Below are 20,959 nucleotides of genomic sequence, written 5' to 3'. Positions count from 1 at the left end.
GAAAACTGCATCCTCATGTGTGTGCTGATTGTGCTCGAATCAGCATCAGGTGTTTCCCATAATGACTGGGTCCCAAGAGCACTCACAACACACTCTGTGAGCGAGCGCAGCTGCACAAGCTGCATAACAGTCAAGGTTTCGCCTGCTGTGTGACCACAACTTTTTAGCTCACCTGTATATAGCCGTGCATTGCCACCAAAACACCACATTTCCATCAATAACTCATCGCAAAGCATCATGAGCTGTAGTGTGACTGTAGCTATAAGGATGCAAAACATAAAGGGTCTCCTTCATTGACAAATTTCTTTCAATATCTACATTTAGATGTAGTGTAATAATTCACTGGTATTTGGAATGATGTGACTATCAATAAATCTTGATGTGTACTTAAATGTGTAAGTGAAGCAACTGTGGCCAATCTAAATTGTATTTCTATCTAAACCCATTAACGACACTGGGTTATTGAATAATTGACCTGTAAACTGGACTTGCTGCTTTAAAGTCTCTGTGTGTGTGCATTTGTGTTATGTTGCTCGTCAACACAACAGCGACAAAAAAAAAGCCTTGGGATTTCAAATTTTCAAGGATTAAAGTACTGATTCTCAAATCATATACAACCCCGATTCCAAAAAAAGTTGGGACAAAGTACAAATTGTAAATAAAAACGGAATGCAATAATTTACAAATCTCCAAAACTGATATTGTATTCACAATAGAACATAGACAACATGTCAAATGTCGAAAGTGAGACATTTTGAAATTTCATGCCAAATATTGGCTCATTTGAAATTTCATGACCGCAACACATCTCAAAAAAGTTGGGACAGGGTCAATAAGAGGCTGGAAAAGTTAAAGGTACAAAAAAGGAACAGCTGGAGGACCAAATTGCAACTCATTAGGTCAATTGGCAATAGGTCATTAACATGACTGGGTATAAAAAGAGCATCTTGGAGTGGCAGCGGCTCTCAGAAGTAAAGATGAGAAGAAGATCACCAATCCCCCTAATTCTGCGCCGACAAATAGTGGAGCAATATCAGAAAGGAGTTTGACAGTGTAAAATTGCAAAGAGTTTGAACATATCATCATCTACAGTGCATAATATCATCAAAAGATTCAGAGAATCTGGAAGAATCTCTGTGCGTAAGGGTCAAGGCCGGAAAACCATACTGGGTGCCCGTGATCTTCGGGCCCTTAGACGGCACTGCATCACATACAGGCATGCTTCTGTATTGGAAATCGCAAAATGGGTTCAGGAATATTTCCAGAGAACATGATCTGTGAACACAATTCACTGTGCCATCCGCCGTTGCCAGCTAAAAATCTATAGTTCAAAGAAGAAGCCGTATCTAAACACGATCCAGAAGCGCAGACGTCTTCTCTGGGCCAAGGCTCATTTAAAATGGACTGTGGCAATGTGGAAAACTGTTCTGTGGTCAGACGAATCAAAATTTGAAGTTCTTTATGGAAATCAGGAACGCCGTGTCATTCGGACTAAAGAGGTGAAGGACGACCCAAGTTGTTCTCGGCGCTCAGTTCAGAAGCCTGCATCTCTGATGGTATGGGGTTGCATTAGTGCGTGTGGCATGGGCAGCTTACACATCTGGAAAGACACCATCAATGCTGAAAGGTATATTCAGGTTCTAGAGCAACATATGCTCCCATCCACCATCCAGACGACGTCTCTTTCAGGGAAGACCTTGCATTTTCCAACATGACAATGCCAAACCACATACTGCATCAATTACAGCATCATGGCTGTGTAGAAGGAGGGTCCGGGTACTGAACTGGCCAGCCTGTAGTCCAGATCTTTCACCGATAGAAAACATTTGGCGCACCATAAAATGGAAGATACGACAAAAAAGACCTAAGACAGTTGAGCAACTAGAATCCTACATTAGACAAGAATGGGTTAACATTCCTATCCCTAAACTTGAGCAACTTGTCTCCTCAGTCCCCAGACGTTTACAGACTGTTGTAAAGAGAAAAGGGGATGTCTCACAGTGGTAAACATGGCCTTGTCCCAACTTTTTTGAGATGTGTTGTTGTCATGAAATTTAAAATCACCTAATTTTTCTCTATAAATGATACATTTTCTCAGTTTAAACATTTGATATGTCATCTATGTTCTATTCTGAATAAAATATGGAATTTTGAAAGTTCCACATCATTGCATTCCATTTTTATTTACAATTTGTACTTTGTTCCAACTTTTTTGGAATTGGGGTTGTACTGAGACCACCCTGCTCTGCATGTTTTCCATCTTTCCCTGCTCTACCTACCTGACTGAACTCATCAGTAGGATTGAGAAACACTGGATTAAAGAATTAAAAATCATTGAAAATTTGAATGGTGATGGGAGTAGTGAGAAAACTAGCACTTTGCTATAGAATTATCAGATTTATTTTTTTCCTTTTTTCAAATCTAGAACATTCCCCCTTTCTTAAAGCTACCAGAAAACTTGAATATGTTGATGCCCTGTACTACTTAGTTCTTTGAGGCACATTTTAAGTGTAGCTGGAGAATCAGATTTCCACATCACCGTGATGCTTTTAGCAATTATCCTGTCACATGTAATTGCCTAAAGTTGGCAAAGTGACATTATCAAATAGTGTCATGTCTGGATCAGGGGTTATTCTGAGATTATGTGAATATTAAGATTTATCTAAATATAGCATCTAAATAACACGATTATATGAATGGATAAAAGCATTGAATGGGTTTTAGTGGAATCATGAAATTGATGCATCAACTTAAATTGAAGAAGCTGGCGTCAAGTGTTAATTGAATGTGTGTATTCTTAGTTTAAAAATCTGAGGCTCTCATGAGCATCGACTCACTGAAACTGGACAGTTAAAGTCTGGAAAAAGACCAGGTGATTTCCCCCCCCCCCCTCCCCCCCCCCAAATTTTCAGTTGTCCAGCTTTGAATGTGTCCATGATAACCTCAGATTACTTTTCTTGGCTGACAGGGGTAGAACCCAGTGTGGTTTTCTGCTGCTGTAGCCCATTCATCTCAATTGTTTGTTTTGTACATGCTAAGATGCTTTTACATTTACAGTATGTGGCAGATGCCCTTATCCAAAGCAATTTACTGAAGTGCTTTAAAGTCTCTATCAATAAATACATTTACAGTTATTCATTTAGCAGACGCTTTTATCCAAAGCAACTTACAAAAAAAAAATTAACAATCAAGATACATAAAAGAAGTCTTAAAAGAAATATCACTAAAGGGAGCTTTAGAGTGTGAGTGCAAAAGTGGAATCAAGTGCAAGATGAGTGCAGTGGGGGGGGGGTCAAGTCTAAGTGCAGGACAGGAGGTGTTCTCTGAAGAGCTGGGTCTTCAAGAGTTTCTTGAAGACAGACAGGGACACCTCTGCTCTAGTAGCGCTCGGTAGGTCATTCCACCAACGTGGAACGACACATGAAAAGAGTCTGGATTGTCTTGTGCATGGTGCTGGAACTGCCAAACGGCGTTCTTTTGATATCCGGAGTTGAGAAAGAGTAACCTTAGCCTTTATTAGAGCACTCAAGTAAGTAGGTGCAGACCCAGTAAGCACTTTGTAGGCTAGCATTAGTGATTTGAATTTGATACGTGCAGCCAGAGGTAACCAATGTAATTCAATTAGCAAAGGGGTCACATGTGCCCTTTTGGGCTGATTGAAGACCAGGCGCGCCAATGCATTCTGGACCATCTGAAGTGGCTTCACTACACAGGCTGGGAGGTCTGTTAGAAGGGCATTGCAGTAATCAAGGCGGGAGATGACCATTGTTTGTACCAGCAGTTGGGTGGCCTGTTGGGTTAAATATGGTCTAATCTTCCTTATATTAAATAATGCAAAGCGGCAAGACCGGGCTACAGAGGCAACATTATCTTTGAAGGTCAGCTGATTGTCAATCATGACACCCAAGTTCCTTGCTACTTTAATAGGAGCAAGAGCTAAGGAGTCAGTCTTGATACAGATGTTATGATGTATGGTTGGCTTAGCAGGGAAGACCAGTAGTTCAGTTTTTGAGAGGTTTAGCTGGAGATGATGGTCTTTCATCCATGCAGATATATCAGAGAGACAATCTGAGATTCGCGCTGAGACCATATGGTCGTCAGGTGGGAATGAAAGATAGAGCTGGGTATCATCAGCATAGCAGTGATATAAGAAGCCATGTGAGTGGATGATCTGGCCCAATGAGGTGGTATATATGGCAAACAGGAGGGGCCCCAGCACTGATCCTTGGGGCACCCTTGTGACAAAGAGGTGCGGTTCAGATCTGTGCCATAACCAGGACACTTTGAATGACCTCTCTGTGAGATAGGATTCAATCCAGGAGTGTGCTTTACCTGTGATGCCCATATTTGTGAGTATATTTAATAGGATTCTGTGATTAACTGTGTCGAATGCTGCTGATAGGTCAAGCAGGATGAGTACCGAGGACTTCATAGCCACCCTGGCTTCTTTTAGGGCTTCAGTCACGGACAACAAAGCTGTTTCAGTGGAGTGGCCACTTTTAAAACCAAATTGGTTGGAGTCAAGGAGGTTGTTTTGGAAAAGGAATTCTGTGACCTGTTTGAAAACTACCCTTTCAATGGTCTTAGAAAGGAATGAGAGGAGAGAGACCGGCCGATAGTTCTCCACTTGAATGGGAGCAAGAGAAGGTTTTTTGAGTAATGAGTACCTGAGCCTGTTTAAATTCAGTAGGAAATATTCCTGATGTCAGTGAAGCATTAATCACGTGTGATTGCTGGTATAACAACGGGAGCTATGGATAGCAGGAGGTTGGTTGGGATAGGGTCCAGTAGACATGTAGTAGGACGGCTACATGTAAGGAGTTTGGACACATTGCTATCAGTAAGAGGAGTAAATGAAGAAAAAGATGCAGTAGGACTTCTGCATATTGGGTTAGTGGGCGGTTCAGTAAACTGGCTGCTGATGGTGGTCACTTTGTCAACAAAAAATGAAGCAAAAATATCTGCTGTCAGGTTGGTAACAGGTGGTGGTGGCGGGTTTAGTAGAGTTTTGAAGGTGGAGAATAGTTTCCTGGTGTCAGTGGCATTCTGAATTTTGTCAATGTAGAAAGCCTTTTTTGCAGCAGTGACACTGGATGAGAGATGATAGCAGCGACTGAAATGTATTCAAGTCAGAAGGACCTTTCGTTTTGTGCCATTTTCTCTCGGCAGCTCTGAGGTTGATATGCAGCGACCGGAGGGAATCATCGAGCCAAGGGTGGGACTGGGAGGATCGAGCAGGTCTGGTGGATAGGGGACACAGCCTATCCAGACAAGCGCTCAGTGTAGAGCACAAGGCCTCAGTGGCATCATTTACCTCTCATGAGGAAAATGTGCTCGACGATGGAAGACCAGATGCTACAAGAGAGGAAAAGTGGGTTGGAGACAAATTGCGGAGGTTGCGGCGAAAGGAAACCATAGGGGTTGGGGCAAAGGTTGGTTCTGGTAGGCTCACCCTGAACTGAACAAAATAGTGGTCAGAGAGGTGTAGAGGAGTAACAGTGAAGGTATCTGTGGCACAATTTCGGGCAAAAACAAGATCAAGCTCTTTGCCAGCTTTGTGAGTTGGAGGACTGGGAACCTGTTGTAGCTCAAATGAGTGCATTAATGACAGGAATTCTGTAGAGCTTGGATTGTCTAAATGTATATTCATATCGCCAAGGACAAGCATGGGGCAGTCGTGTTCTGGGATGGAAAAGAGCAGTGTGTCTAGTTCATCTAGAAAATCACCCATTTGACCTGGAGGACGATAGATGACAATCAAGTAGATTTTGACCGGAGCCGTCACCAGAATGGCATGGTATTCAAAAAAAAAACCTGTATTTAACTGAGGGTACAAGTTGATTGTATTTCCATGCGTTGGAAATTAACAAACCAGTCCCACCCCCTCGTCCAAATGGACGAGAGGTATGGGAAAATGTATAGTTTATTGAAAGTGCAGCTGAGGTAGCATTATTTTCAGGTTTAATCCAGGTCTCAGTGAGAGCCAAGATGTCCAGTGCTAAATGATTAATATAGGCAGCAATAAAGTCTGCTTTGTTCACAGCAGACTGACAGTTCCACAGCCCTATAGAAAGGGAAGGGGGAGAGTCATTGACTGAGGTTTGCTTTAACATACGGAAATGAGTATGGTTACGATGCCGTTTGGCAACATAAAACCTTCTGCGTAAGCCAGAGATGACAGGAATAGGATAAAGACACATTTCGAGAGATAGATATGGCAAATAGGACAAGTTTGCCTTATTCGATGGCTGTACTCGGTGAACACGCGCACGTCTTTACCTGATAATATCTTCACACAAGAAGGGCTGAACACCAGGGCTGACGCTACTGCTTGGCAAGACTTATTCGAGCTTGAGGCGGATGATCCACAACAGCAGATCATCTCATCAGCCCTCATCCCCATCAACCAAGAACAGGACCCAGACGAGCATGCGAAGCAGCAGAGGCGCCCCCACATCCACACACCACCCGGTGCTCCCGGGACCGCAGGTGAAAAAACACGCTAAAAACATGCTAACTAGCTAGCCGTGCTAATTATAAAAGCTTGTTGCTGCTATTGTTGGTGGTTTTGTCGCTACTGTTGGTTTTGTTGTTGTCGCTCTTGTTGGTGGTTTTGTTACTGTTGTCGCTGTTGCCGTTGATGGTTTTGCCGTTGTTTTTTGTTACTGTCGTTGGTGGTTTTGTTGTTGCTGTTGATCTTGTTGCCGCTGCCCATAGATGTAGAAAAAACAAACTGATATTCCACTCTTCTCTCTTTCAATTTTCAAAAGGTATGAATGTCTGTTGCTGCTGCTGTTGTTGCTACTCCTGTTGCTGTTACTGCTGCTGCTGTTGTTGCTGTTGCTTCTGTTGTTACTGTTGCTGCTCCTGTTGTTACTGTTGTTACTGTTGCTGCTCCTGTTGTTACTGTTGTTGTTACTGTTGCTGCTCCTGTTGTTACTACTCCTGTTGCTGTTACTGCTGCTGCTGTTTTTGCTGTTGTTCCTGCTGTTACTGTTGCTGCTACTGTTGCTGTTACTGCTGCTGCTGTTGTTGCTCCTGTTGTTGTTACTGTTGTTGTTGCTGCTACTGTTGCTGCTGCTGTTGTTACTCCTCCTGTTGCTGTTACTGTTGCTGCTGCTGTTTTTGCTGTTGCTCCTGTTGTTACTGTTGTTGTCACTGTTGCTGCTGCTGTTGTTGCTACTCCTGTTGCTGTTACTGCTGCTGCTGCTGTTGCTCCTGTTGTTACTGTCGTTGCTGCTGCTGTTTTTATATTTCAAGTATTCCGGTGTTTGTGAATGAAAATACATCCTGATACTGGTTTACTTGGTCACAGACTAAGACTACTATCAGTCTAAAAAAAAAAACACTAGGAGGTAATGTAGTAAGAAAGCACAAACTTTTTTTTTTTTAATTAAAGTACTAATTTAAATACTTCAGGAAGAGATTGGTCTTTAGTCATCATTTGAAGTTTGCCAGTGAGAGTGGCTCTTCAGACATCAAGGGGAATTTCATTTCATTCACTTCAGTGACTACGTTTACATGCACGTCCAAATCGAGCTGCTGTTGGTAATCGAGCAAAGGGTCCCAGCAGGGGTGCCAGAGAAATCCAATCCTACATGCACAAGTGAAATCGGGCTATTGTGCAAGGTGCATTGTGCACCCGAGCCACACGTGGCGCTACACGCCCCATCATGTTGGTACATTTCCGGTTGTCATCATGAAGAAGAGCTATAGTGTTGCCAGATACTGCTGACGTTTTCCAGCCCAAAACATGTTCAAATCCGCTAAAATGCACTTAAAACCCCCAATCTGGCAACACTAGCAGTTCCGTGTTCAAGCTGTTCGGCTTGCTCTAACAGACTATGGCTACAATCTGTCTGGCGCAGACCACTGTTTTGTAAGACAACTTATTTTGCACAGTAATATTTTTCTAAAGTCCATTTTTTGCTTACAAAAAAATATTTTTTTTTTGCTTACAATTTAACTTGTGTCTTAATAAACACACAAAAAGTTCAATTGTTTTTATTGACATTCTTCAGATGTTGGACGTGTGTGTGTATATATATATATATATATATATATATATATATATATATATATATATATATATATATATATACACAAATACAATGACTTGTTTATGTACACAATTCACAGCTATGCAACAGCTGTACAGATGTATTTGGTGATAGAGTAAATGAGCTAAATTTTAACAGTGCAAACAATGCCACAAAAAGAAAAGATTCATGCCGTTGTCATGATTCGTTGTCATGCCGACCGAGGCTGTTGTGTTTCCCGCTTGTGGTCTCGTCACTCGTCACTTCCGGAAGTAGCTCGACAACTAGCTCGATAGGGTATACATGCACAAAGTAGCTCGGCAGAAATCGCATAAACTAGGTCGTGTAGCTCGATTCCGAGAAATCAAGTTCGGTTCAATTTCAGCCGAATTAAGGTGTATACATGGCATTTTGAACTTCGATTTCAGTCGAGCAACGGCAGAAATTCGATTCTCTCTATGTGCATGTAAACATAGTGAGTGACAGAGAAGAGTCTTCATGCATGCCTTCCTTGTATCCTGAGGGATTGTTCCCACCATTAAGTAGTGCTAGAGGATCAGAGGGTGTGATGAATGCTTTGTTAGGTGGCTGGTGGTCTGGTTCTAGCTGTGTAGGCAAGCATCAGTGTTTTAAATCGGATCCAGGCAACTACAGGAAGCCAGTGGAGGGAGCATAGAATTGGGGTTGTGTGGGAGAACTTAAATTGAAAACAAGTCATGCAGCTTCATTCTGATTCAGTTGCAGAGACTGAATGGCGCTCAGAGGCAGACCTGCCAGGAACGAGTTGCAGTAGTCCAGTTTCAAAATAAGGGCCTGAACAAACACCTGAATGGTTTGTGTGGATAAAAATGCATGATTCCTTATGATGATGTAAAGGAGAAATTGCCTTGAGCATGTCAGATTAGCAGTATGAGAGGAAAAAGACGGTTGACTGTCCATGGTGAACCCAAGGTTGTGTGCAGTGAGAAAAGGTGAGATTTAAGAGTTGTCCAGGGCGATCACAAGATTCATCCCCACATTAAGATGAATCACCTGGGATGAGCAGCAATTCACTTTCAGCTGATGAGATGCCATAAATGACTAGATGTCTGCCAGACATGCTGAGATGTGAGCAGAAACATGAGTGTCTGAGACTGGGAAGGAGAAGCTGAGTTGAGTGTCATCCACATAGAAGTATGAAAACCTATTTGAGGAGATGACCTCACCAAGAGATCAACTATAGTGGGAGAACGGAAGAGGACCAAGTGCTGAGACTTGTAGGACAGTGGAGAGTCTGCGGGGAGAAGCTATGGATCTCCTCCATGTCACTTAATATGGCTGATCCTCCAGGTAGGAAGCAATCCATTGCTGTAGCTGGTGAGGGGCGACTAAAGACTGGGTCCAGGATATTTCCTCCCTTCTGTGTGGGAGGTCAACTGTTGAATGTCAGGGAGAAGAAATGCAGAAGATGGAGAATGCAGGAGGACTGGAGCTTATTGGAGGAGAGGTTTAAGTTTCTGAGGACAGTGATGGGGTGCTCTTTTCTCCTCACCATGATTGTAAAAAAAAAATGTGGTGATATCTTTTCAAAAACCGGCTAGTGGCCTAGTGGTTAGCGTGTCAGCCTGTTGATGAGGAGATTGCGAGTTCTACTCACGGTCAGGCCATACCAAAGACCATCATAAAAATGGTACCTACTGCCGTTTGGCAAGGCAGGCTGCAATACAAATGCGAGTGGGGAGTCAAAACTCTCGCGGTTACCAGAGGACTAGCACCCCACTGTAACCCTCACTATGTAATAGGCGAGAGGCCGAGGGCTATGGAAACGCAGATTGGCGCCACATGGTGTGGAAAGGACTTTGACTTTGATATCTTTTCTAGCAGTTGGTCATTTTCCTCTGACCTTTCTAATAAACAGGGCATTTGCACCCACAAATCTGTTGCTCGCTCAGTCCCCCACACACACACACACCATTCTATGTAAACACTAAAGACTGTTTTGTGTGTGAAAATCCCAGGAGATTATCAGTTTCTGTGGTATTCAAACTACCATTAAAGTCACAGAGATCATACTGTGTTTTCATTCTGGTGTTTGATATGAACATTGTAGAAAGAACCTGATGTGGGTGGAGCACAGAAGCATGGCAGGCGGTTGTTTGTATCTTAGTTATTTTCTTTATTGCTGCTTTTCAGCACAAAACTCAAAAGCGCGCACACACACACACACACACACACACACACACAGGCTACAAGCAAGCCCCCAGTGCCGACCTCCTCTTCTCGCTCTCCTTTTATCGGGCATGGTCACTGGAGGAGACACACAAACATACGTTAATTGACAACAGGTGTAGTCCCTGACTCCGCCCTCCATTCACAGACTGACGCTCGGGAAGCCGTCTGGCCTGAAGCTGACTCCCCCCCCCCCCCCCCCCCCACGATGGGACAGGAAGTCTGCCACCACCATCTGTGCCCCTGGCCTGTGGACCACCTCGAATTTAAATGGCTGGAGTGCAAGATACCAACAGGTGATCAGTGCGTTGGCATCCTTCATGCGGTGGAGCCACTGGAGGGGCGCATGGTCCGAGCAGAGGGTGAAAGGGCGTCCCAGCAGGTAGTACCGGAGGGCGAGGACTGCCCATTTGATGGCTAGGCACTCTTTTTCGATCGTGCTGTACCTGCCTTCCCGCATTGACAGCTTCTGGCTAATGTACAGCACGGGACGCTCCTCCCCCTCCACCTTCTGGGACAGAACAACCTCCAGCTCTCTGTCCGACTCGTCTGTAAAATAAAAGGGAGAGAAAAGTCAGGGGACTGTAACAGTGGCCCCCCACACAGTGCAGCCTTTACCCTAGAGAAAGCCTGTTGGCATTGCTCCGTCCACTGGACCAGATCTGGTGCTCCCTCTTTAGTGAGATCAGTCAGCGGGCTGGTGACATCCGAATAATTAGGTATGAACCTCCGATAGTAGCCAGCCAGCCCCAGGAACTGTCTCACCCCGTTTTTGGTCTTGGGTCTCAGGCAGGCCGCAGTTGCTGCTGTCTTATTAATTTAGGGACGCACCTGCCCATGGCCTAAGTGGAAACCCAGATACCGTACTTCCACCTGCCCAATTGCACATTTCTTTGGGTTGGCTGTGAGACCTGCCCGCCTCAGCAACTTTAGGACAGCCCTCAGATGTTTGAGGTGCCGCGGCCAGTCATTGCTGGAGATGATAATATCATTGAGATACGCGGCTGTGTAGGTGGCGTGGGGGCGGAGGACCCTGTCCATAAGCCGCTGGAACGTAGCAGGCGCCCCAAACAGCTCAAAAGGAAGTGTGACGAATTGGTGTAAGCCAAACGTTGTGGAAAAGGCCGTTTTCTCTCGGGACAGAGGAGTCAAGGGGATCTGCCAATATCCCTTCATTAAATCCAGTGTCGAATAAAAACAAGCAGCACCCAATTGATCGAGCAACTCGTCAATGCGAGGCATTGGGTACGCATCAAATTTAGACACTGCATTGACTTTCCTATCGTCCACACAGAACCAGACCGACCCATCGGTCTTAGGGACCAGGACCACTGGGCTGCTCCAGTCACTGTGGGACTCCTCGATTATGCCCATTTCGAGCATGGCTTCAAGTTCATCCCAGACCACCTTTTTTTTTTTTTTTTGTTTGGGCAGGTGGTAAGGGCGGCTGCACACTACCACCCCCGGGGGCGTCTCAATGTGGTGTTCTATGACGTGGGTGCGGCCGGGCAGGGGCGAAAACACGTCAGAAAATTCTTTCTGCAACTGGGCTACTTCCATGAGCTGGGTTGGGGAGAGGTGGTCTCCGCAGGGGACTGGAGCGGTGGGCGATGTCAGTTTTCTTTTTTGAACCTCCGGTCCCAGCTCCACCTTCTCCAAAATTACCAACACCAATGCTACGGGGACCTCCTCATTCCAATGTTTTAAGAGATTGAGGTAGTAAATTTGTAATGCCCCACCCCTGTCCATTTGCCTCACCTCATAGTCGACGTCCCTGACTCGCCGTGTGACCTCGAAGGGCCCTTGCCACTTGGCGACCAATTTGGAGCTAGACATGGGCAGTAATACAAGTACTTTGTCTCCCAGTGTGAACTCCCTAAGGTGCGTGCCCCTGTCATACAGTTGGACTTGACGTTCTTGCGCCTGCCGCAAATTCTCCTGGGTTAAGTGCATGAGTTTGGCACACAGGTCAAGAACATATTGAATTTCGTTCTTACTAGGTGAAGGTCCCTAATCCGAATTTTCATGCAGCACGTCCAAAATGCCACGCGGCTTACGCCCATATAACAATTCAAATGGTGAAAACCGTGTGGAGGCTTTGTGGGACCTCTCGTACTGCAAATAACAGGGGCTCAAGCCACTCATCCCAATTACGTGCATCTTCGCTTACAAACTTCCAAATTTTATATTTTTGAGAGTTCAATTAAACCATTCCACTAAGCCATCCGTTTGTGGATGACAGACGCTGGTGCAGATAGGCTTAATCCCCAGTAACCCATACAGCTCATGCAGTGTGCATGACATGAATGTAGTACCTTGGTCTGTCAGGATTTCTTTCAGAATCCCGACCTGGGAGATAAAGTGGAAGAGCGCTTCTCCAAGACTGTGTGCTGAGATATTGCGAAGTGACACTGCCTCTGGGTATCGCATTGCATAGTCTACCAGGACTAAAATAAAGTGATATCCCCGTGCTGACAGATCTAATGGCCTGACGAGATCCATCCCAATTCTTTCAAAAGGAGTCTCGATTAAAGGGAGAGGGTGCAAAGGCGCTTTTCGAGTGGCCGCGGGATTTACTAATTTGCATTCGCGGCATGCCGCACACCACCAACGGACATCCCCACAAATCCCTGGCCAATAGAACCAGGCCATTATCCGGGCTAGTGTCTTATCCTGCCCAAGTGTCCGGCCGTGGGATTAAAGTGAGCTGCCTGGAATATGAATTCCCAGCGGCTCTTTGGAATTAATAGCTGCATTATCTTTTTTCCAGTTTGAGTGTCCTGCGTCACTTGGTATAACCTGTCCTTAATAATAGCAAAGTAGGGGAAGGCCGGCGTCGCATTTGGCTGGAGAATTTGACCATCGATTACACTCACTTGGTCAAATGCATGCTGCAGAGTCCTGTCTCGCGACTGCTCTAACAGGAAATCCCCAAGGGAATCCCCGAGAGAGGGAGGAGAGGTGGGGCGCTCACTCCCTGGCGCGGTGCTGACGTACAGTTAGGTCCATATATATTTGGACACTGACACAAATTTTTTTTTTACCTGTTTACTGAAACATATCCAAGTTATAGTTATATAATGGACATGGACATAAAGTCCAGACTTTCAGCTTTCATTTGAGGGTATCCACATTAAAATTGGATGAAGGGTTTAGGAGTTTCAGCTCCTCAACATGTGCCACCCTGTTTTTAAAGGGACCAAAAGTAATTGGACAATTGACTCGAAGGCTATTTCATGGGTAGGTGTGGGCAATTCCTTCGTTATGTCATTCTCAATTAAGCAGATAAAAGGCCTGGAGTTGATTTGAGGTGTGGTGCTTGCATTTGGAAGATTTTGCTGTGAAGAAAACATGCGGTCAAAGGAGCTCTCCATACAGGTGAAACAAGCCATCCTTAACCTGCAAAAACAGAAAAAAACCCATCTGAGAAATTGCTACAATATTAGGAGTGGCAAAATCTACAGTTTGGTACATCCTGAGAAAGAAAGAAAGCACTGGTGAACTCATCAATGCAAAAAGACCTGGACACCAACAGAAGTCAACAGTGGTGGATGATCACAGAATAATTTCCATGGTGAAGAGAAACCCCTTCACAACAGCCAACCAAGTGAACAACACTCTCTAGGAGGTAGGTGTATCAATATCTAAACCTAACATAAAGAGAAGACTGCATGAAAGTAAATACAGAGGGTTCACTGCACGGTGCAAGCCACTCATAAGCCTCAAGAATAAAAAGGCTAGATTGGACTTTGCTAAAAAACATCTAAAAAGGCCAGCACAGTTCTGGAAGAACATTCTTTGGACAGATGAAACCATGATCAACCTCTACCAGAATGATGGAAAGAAAAAAGTATGGCAAAGGCATGGTACAGCTCATGATCCAAAGCATACCACATCATCTGTAAAACACGGCAGAGGCAGTGTGATGGCTTGGGCATGCATGGCTGCCAGTGGCACTGGGTCGCTAGTGTTTATTGATGATGTGACACAGGACAGAAGCAGCTGGATGAATTCTGAGGTATTCAGAGACTTACTGTGTGCTCAAATGCAGCCAAACTGATTGGTCGGCATTTCATAATACAGATGGACAATGAGCCCAGAACATAAAGCCAAAGCAACCCAGGAGTTTATTAAAGCAAAGAAGAAGAATATTCTTGAATGGCCAAGTCAGTCACCTGATCTCAACCCAGTTGAGCATGCATTTCACTTGTTAAAGACTAAACTTCAGACAGAAAGGCCCACAAAAAACAGCAACTGAAAACCGCAGCAGTAAAGGCCTGGCAGAGCATTAAAAAGGAGGAAACACAGCGTCTGGTGATGTCCATGAGTTCAAGACTTCAGGCAGTCATTGCCAACAAAGGGTTTTCAACCAAGTATTAGAAATGAACATTTTATTTACAATTATTTAATTTGTCCAATTACTTTTGAACCCCTGAAATGAAGGGATTGTATTTAAAAAATGCTTTTAGTTCCTCACATTTTTATGCAATCATTTTGTTCAACCCACTGAATTAAAGCTGAAAGTCTGAACTTCAACTGCATCTGAATTGTTTTGTTCAAAATTCATTATGGTAATGTACAGAACCAAAATTAGAAAAATATTGTCTCTGTCCAAATATTTATGGACCTAACTGTAGATGGCTCTGTGACAGCTTCTCCCACCAATGCTACTCTGGGGCTTTCCCAGACGTATTACTGCAGGACCCACTCTTCACTATGTGCGTTGCGTCATTAACTCTTTAAAACCCAGTCAATCAGTCCCCAAAATTGGCGAGTGGGTGAGACAAGGGTTAACCGCCGCCTTTACACTATCCTTTTGCCCCCGAAATAGAATGGGGACGGACACCAAAGGGTAGTCGTGAACATCCCCGTGCACACACAACACTTTCACTGCTTGTGCTCTCCCCAATGCCTCACCTTGCACCAGGCTTTGATGGATTGATGTCTGGTTACAGCTGGAATCCACCAAAGCCTGGTACGTATCCCCTTGGACGCTTACCGGTATACGATACGTTCCAGCCCCATCGAGGGCGGTTTCTGGTGCGTTGGGGACCCGGACCACCACGCCCACCTCCATCGCGGAGCACTGTTGTTGAAGATGTCCCGGCTCCTCCCAGCACCAGCACACCGGCCCAGGCTCTCCCTCTGCACCAGTGTTACGGTAATCACTCACCTGGGGGGAAGGAGAGACAAACAAGGAAGGGGAAAACGGAAGGACACCACGGGTGTGCTGGGCCGGCTGGGGGGGAGCCGCCCCCTGCCTCCGCGGTGGGGGAATGGGGCAAGGATGGGAAGGAGAGGGAGGAGAAGACGAGACATGCCTCCCTGCCATCGGAACTGCCGCCGTGTGGTCCTTTGCCAGCTCGATAGCTTGGTCCAGCGATGACACTGGACCCACTCCGCTGTTCTTTCTGGAAGTTGCGCAATGAATTGCTCCAGTGTCACCAGGTCGATCACTTCGGCGTCACAGTCGTCTGCTCTCAGCCACCGCCGGCAGGCGTCCCGTAGTTGTTGCCTGAACTCGAATGGTCGGCCGACCTCCTCCAAATGCAGCGAGCGGAAGTGCTGCCATTGTTGCTCCGGGGAGCGGCTGACACACTGGAGGATGGCTCGCCCGGAGGTCAGCGTACATGAGCCAGCTGTCAGCAGGGAGCTGCAGCGTGGCCAGTTGCGCCTTGCCTGTCAGCAGGGGGAGGAGGCGCACCAGTTGACCGGCCAACCCCAAGCCTTCGCTGCTTGCTCAAAAGAAGACTTCTGGATCGTCGTGCGGACCCATCTTCGTTAGGGTGAGGTGGGGAGGGTCCGCTCCGCTGGTGGTTGTGGGCCCCGTCGATGCGAGCAGGTGCCGGAACGCCTGACGGTCTTCCTGTTGGGCCAGCACCAAGGCTTCGAACCGTTGTTCTTGCTCCTTCCAGAGGGCAACCAGCGCTTGGTGCTGGTTCTGCTGGGCTGTGGTGAGGGCATGGATCAGCTCCTTGAACAGTGAGGACTTCATGGGGCTGTTCCCTTCTGCACTCGCCCGGGTTTCAGCAGTAGAAAGAACCTGATGTGGGTGGAGCACAGAAGCACGGCAGGCAGTCATTTGTATCTTAGTTCTTTTCTTTATTGCTGCTTTTCAGCACAAAACTCACACTCGCTCATGCACACACACGTGCACACAGGCTACAAGCAAGCCCTCAGCGGTGACCTCCCCTTCTCACTCTCCTTTTATCGGGCATGGTCACTGGAGGAGACGCACAAACACACATTAATTGACAACAGGTGTAGTGACACGACCACTCACCTTCCCTGACTCCACCCTCCATTCACAGACTGACGCTCGGCCACACCCCCACTGCCACAAACATTTATAGTGGTGCTTGAAAGTTTGTGAACCCTTTAGAATTTTCTATATTTCTGCATCAATATGACTTAAAACAACATCAGATTTTCACACAAGTCCTAAAAGTAGATAAAGAGAACCCAGTTAAACAAATGAGACAAAAATATTATACTTGGTCATTTATTTATTGAGGAAAATGATCCAATATTACATATGTGAGTGGCAAAAGTATGTGAACCTCTAGGATTAGCAGTTAATTTGAAGGTGAAATTAGAGTCAGGTGTTTTCAATCAATGGGATGACTATCAGGTGTGAGTGGGCACCCTGTTTTATTTAAAGAACAGGGATCTATCAAAGTCTGATCTTCACAACACATGTTTGTGGAAGTGCATCATGGCACAAACAAATGAGATTTCTGAGGACCTCAGAAAAGGCGTTGTTGATGTTCATCAGGCTGGAAAAGGTTACAAAACCATCTCTAAAGAGTTTGGACTACACCAATCCACAGTCAGACAGATTGTGTACAAATGGAGGAATTTCAAGACCATTGTTACTCTCCCCAGGTAACCAACCAACCAACAAAGATTACTCCAAGAGCAAAGCGTGTCGTAGTCGGCGAGGTCACAGAGGACCCCAGGGTAACTTCTAAGCAAATGAAGGCCTTTCTGATATTGGTTAATGTTCATGAGTCCACCATGAGAAGAACACTGAACAACAATGGTGTGCATGGCAGGGTTGCAAGGAGAAAGCCACTGCTCTCCAAAAAGAACATTGCTGCTCCTCTGCAGTTTGCTAAAGATCACGTAGACAAGCCAGAAGGCTATTGGAAAAATATTTTGTGTACGGATGAAACCAAAATAGAACTGTTTGGTTTAAATGAGAAGCTTTATGTTTGGAGAAAGGAAAACACTACATTCCAGCATAAGATCCTTATCCCATCTGTGAAACATGGTGGTGGTAGTATCATGGTTTAGGCCTGTTTTGCTGCATCTGGGCCAGGATGGCTTGCCATCATTGATGGAACAATGAATTCTGAATTATACCAGCGAATTCTAAAGGAAAATGTCAGGACATCAGTCCATGAACTGAATCTCAAGAGAAGGTGGGTCATGCAGCAAGACAATGACCCTAAGCACACAAGTTGTTCGACCAAAGAATGGTTAAAGAAGAATAAAGTTAATGATTTGGAATGGCCAAGTATCCAATGACCTTAATCCAATCGAAATGTCGAAGGACCTGAAGCGAGCAGTTTGTGTGAGGAAACCCACCAACATTCCAGAGTTGAAGCTGTTCTATACGGAGGAATGAGCTAAAATTCCTCCAAGCCAGTGTGCAGGACTGATCAACAATTCCCAGTTATTGCTGCACAAGGGGGTCACACCAGTTACTGAAAGCAAAGGTTCATATACTTTTGCCATTCACAGATATGTAATATTGGATTATTTTCCTCAATAAATAAATGACCAAATATAATATTTTTCTCATTTGTTTAACTGGGTTATCTTTATCTACTTTTAGGACTTGTGTGAAAATCTGATGATGTTTTAGGTTATATTTATGTAGAAATATAGAAAATTATAAAGGGTTCACAAACTTTCAAGCACCACTGTACCTGATGCTCTCGACCTATATCTGCATGGGTTTTTATTTAAATTTGTATTTTTATTAATTTATTTATTTTTGCATTGCATTGCTGCCACATGAATGGCTAATTTAGACAAATGCATGAATATGCAGTTGTACAGGTGTTCCTAATAAACTAGATGGTGAGTGTGTCTTGTAATTTATGAAATGTACTTGGGTTATTTCGTACAATCTAGGAATTGAGTACTTGCAAGCTGCTGGTTGTTATGGTAACATTTTAATATTGAACAAGACTCCTGGTATGCATATAACACATGCAAAGTACGTGTACAGTCATGGGAAAAAGAAAGTGCATCCTCATTCTATATTTTTATTTACAAGGGCCGATATAACAATTATGTGGTCCTCACCAACAAATGCCCCCCAACAGGAAACCAACATTCAGAAGCCAGATAGGGGAAAAACAAGCACACACTGACGTCACAGCTTTTTGTATTTCACACAGCGTCTGCCATATGGTCAAGCAGACAAAGAAACATATCCACGACAGTTAAGAATGAAAATCAAGAGGACTGCAGTCAGTACAATCTCTCTGAAATGATTAAAAATGTATATTCTACCAACAGATCGCATTACATCGAAAAGCTGAAACATGCAGGCATCACAGATCCATATAAATTACCCACAAATATATTTATTATTTATTCTGCCCACTGCTGTGGGTATGTGTGTGTGCTCATTACTCACTTGTGCATGCATGCGTGCGTTCAGTGCTTCAGATGGGTTCAATGTAAAGGAGGAATTTCGCTGTGCTTGAGTGGACATGACAAAAATAAAGGTGGCTGCTGCTTTATTTGCCCACAAATGTATTTATTCCACTTGAAAAGTGTACAGCAAACCAGCTCTCAGATTTGGGACACTACGACATCCTGAACTATTTAGTATTTGTGACTTCCAAATACACTGAAAGATGCTAAAGGCATAGAAAAGTACAGATGCCTACCTTTCATGCATGCCGGAATGTTATGGGAAATTCCTGATAAAGAAAAATGCCTTATTATGACAAAGGTAAGCTCAAATGTGGACTTTTTTTTATAACATTTGTTTATTGATTTTTCAGTGACAGAGCAAAGTCAAGAGGTGACATTTCGAGAGTCAAAACAGCGTCAGGTATAACAAGTAAAAAAATAAGATAACATGAAATCGGATAAGGAGTAACTAATAATTTTTTTAAAAAATTACAAAAAACAAACAACAAAAAAAACCAAATACACAGCACAAAAGAAAAACACAAATTGGTCACCCACTGCTAAATAAAAAAGTCCAATATGTCCACTTAGAGAGAGATAACATTCCCAGCATGCTACAAATTCACACAAGAAAAACTCTCAGATAGTAGACAATCAGGGTGGCTACTCTGGAATAGCTGTAAAAGTCAATCCCTCAACATGTGCAAAAAATGGACCCCAAGTTTTATTAAACTTTGCAAGAGAACCATGTATCGTGCACCTAACTTTCTCCAACTTTACAAACTGAAAGATGTCCCTGATCCAAGGGGAGTGAAAAGGGGGTGCAGGGGACTTCCACCCCAATAAAATCAACTGTCTAGCCAAAAAGGAGACAAAAGCTACAAAGTCAGTGTGGCAGTTCGGAGCAGGTGGGTGGAGCACAGAGGACGGCAGGACAGAGATCAGGTTCAAATTTAGCATGTATTGTCACACTTTTCAGTATAACAGTCACTCAGACACACACACACACATTACGGGTATCTGTTCAGGGAAGAGCTCCTCTGCTCTCCCTCCTTATATAGGGCGCGGTCACTGGAAAGACACACAAACACAGGTTAATTGCTCTCAGGTGTAGTGATTCTGCCACTCACCTTCCCTGACTCCGCCCTCCTGTCACAGACCGGCGCTTGACTACGCCCCCGCTGCCACATACCCCCCACATACCCCGTCCGGCCTGCAGCCGACTCCCCCCCCCCCCCCCCCCCTTGACGGGAGAGGAAGTCCGCCACGACCATCTGCGCCTCCAGCCTGTGGACCACCTTGAAATTAAAGGGTTGGAGTGCCAGATACCAACGGGTGATCCGCGTGTTGGCATCTTTCATGCGGTGGAGCCACTGGAGGGGCGCGTGGTCCGAACAGAGGGTGAAAGGGCACCCCAGCAGGTAGTACTGGAGGGCGATGACTTGATGGCTTGATGACTTGATGGCCAGACACTCTCTATGTTGCTGTAGCGCCCCCTCACGCACCGACAGCTTCCTGATGATATACAGGACGAGGCAGTCCTCCCCCTCCACCTCCTGGGACAAAACCACCCCCAGCCCTCTGTCCGACGCATCGGTCTGCAACATAAAGGGGAGAGAAAAGTCAGGGGAGTGTAGAAGTGAACCCCCAAACAGTGCAGCCTTTACCTCCGAAAAAGCCCACTGGCATTGCTCCGTCCACTGGACCGGATCTGGTGCCCCCTTTTTAGTGAGATCAGTCAGTGGGCTGGTGACGTCCGAATAATTAGGTATAAACCTACGATAATAGCCAGCCAGCCCCAGGAACTGTCTCACCCCCTTTTTGGTCTTGGGCCTCGGGCAGGCCGCAATTGCTGCGGTCTTGTTAATTTGGGGACGCACCTGCCCGTTGCCCAAGTGGAAGCCCAGATACCGTACTTCCACCCGCCCAATCGCACACTTCTTTGGGTTTGGCTGTGAGACCCGCTCGCCTCAGCGACCGAACCCCGTGGAGGCTTGGGGGACCTCTCGCACTGAGAACAGCAAGGGCTCGAGCCACTTATCCCAATTACGTGCATC

The 20,959-nt window shown here is 45.2% G+C and overlaps 1 protein-coding gene across 6 annotated transcripts in view; it reads left to right on the top strand.

Annotated features, from left to right (window-relative positions):
• scai (suppressor of cancer cell invasion) overlaps positions 1-20,959 on the top strand; it is a 274,289-nt gene that overhangs the window by 113,202 nt on the left and 140,128 nt on the right. The gene's annotated exons all lie outside the window — the stretch shown is intronic.

Source organism: Neoarius graeffei, chromosome 28 (assembly GCF_027579695.1).
Source record: "Neoarius graeffei isolate fNeoGra1 chromosome 28, fNeoGra1.pri, whole genome shotgun sequence".
NCBI lineage: Eukaryota > Metazoa > Chordata > Actinopteri > Siluriformes > Ariidae > Neoarius > Neoarius graeffei.
This window is presented reverse-complemented; position numbering and strand designations above follow the sequence as displayed.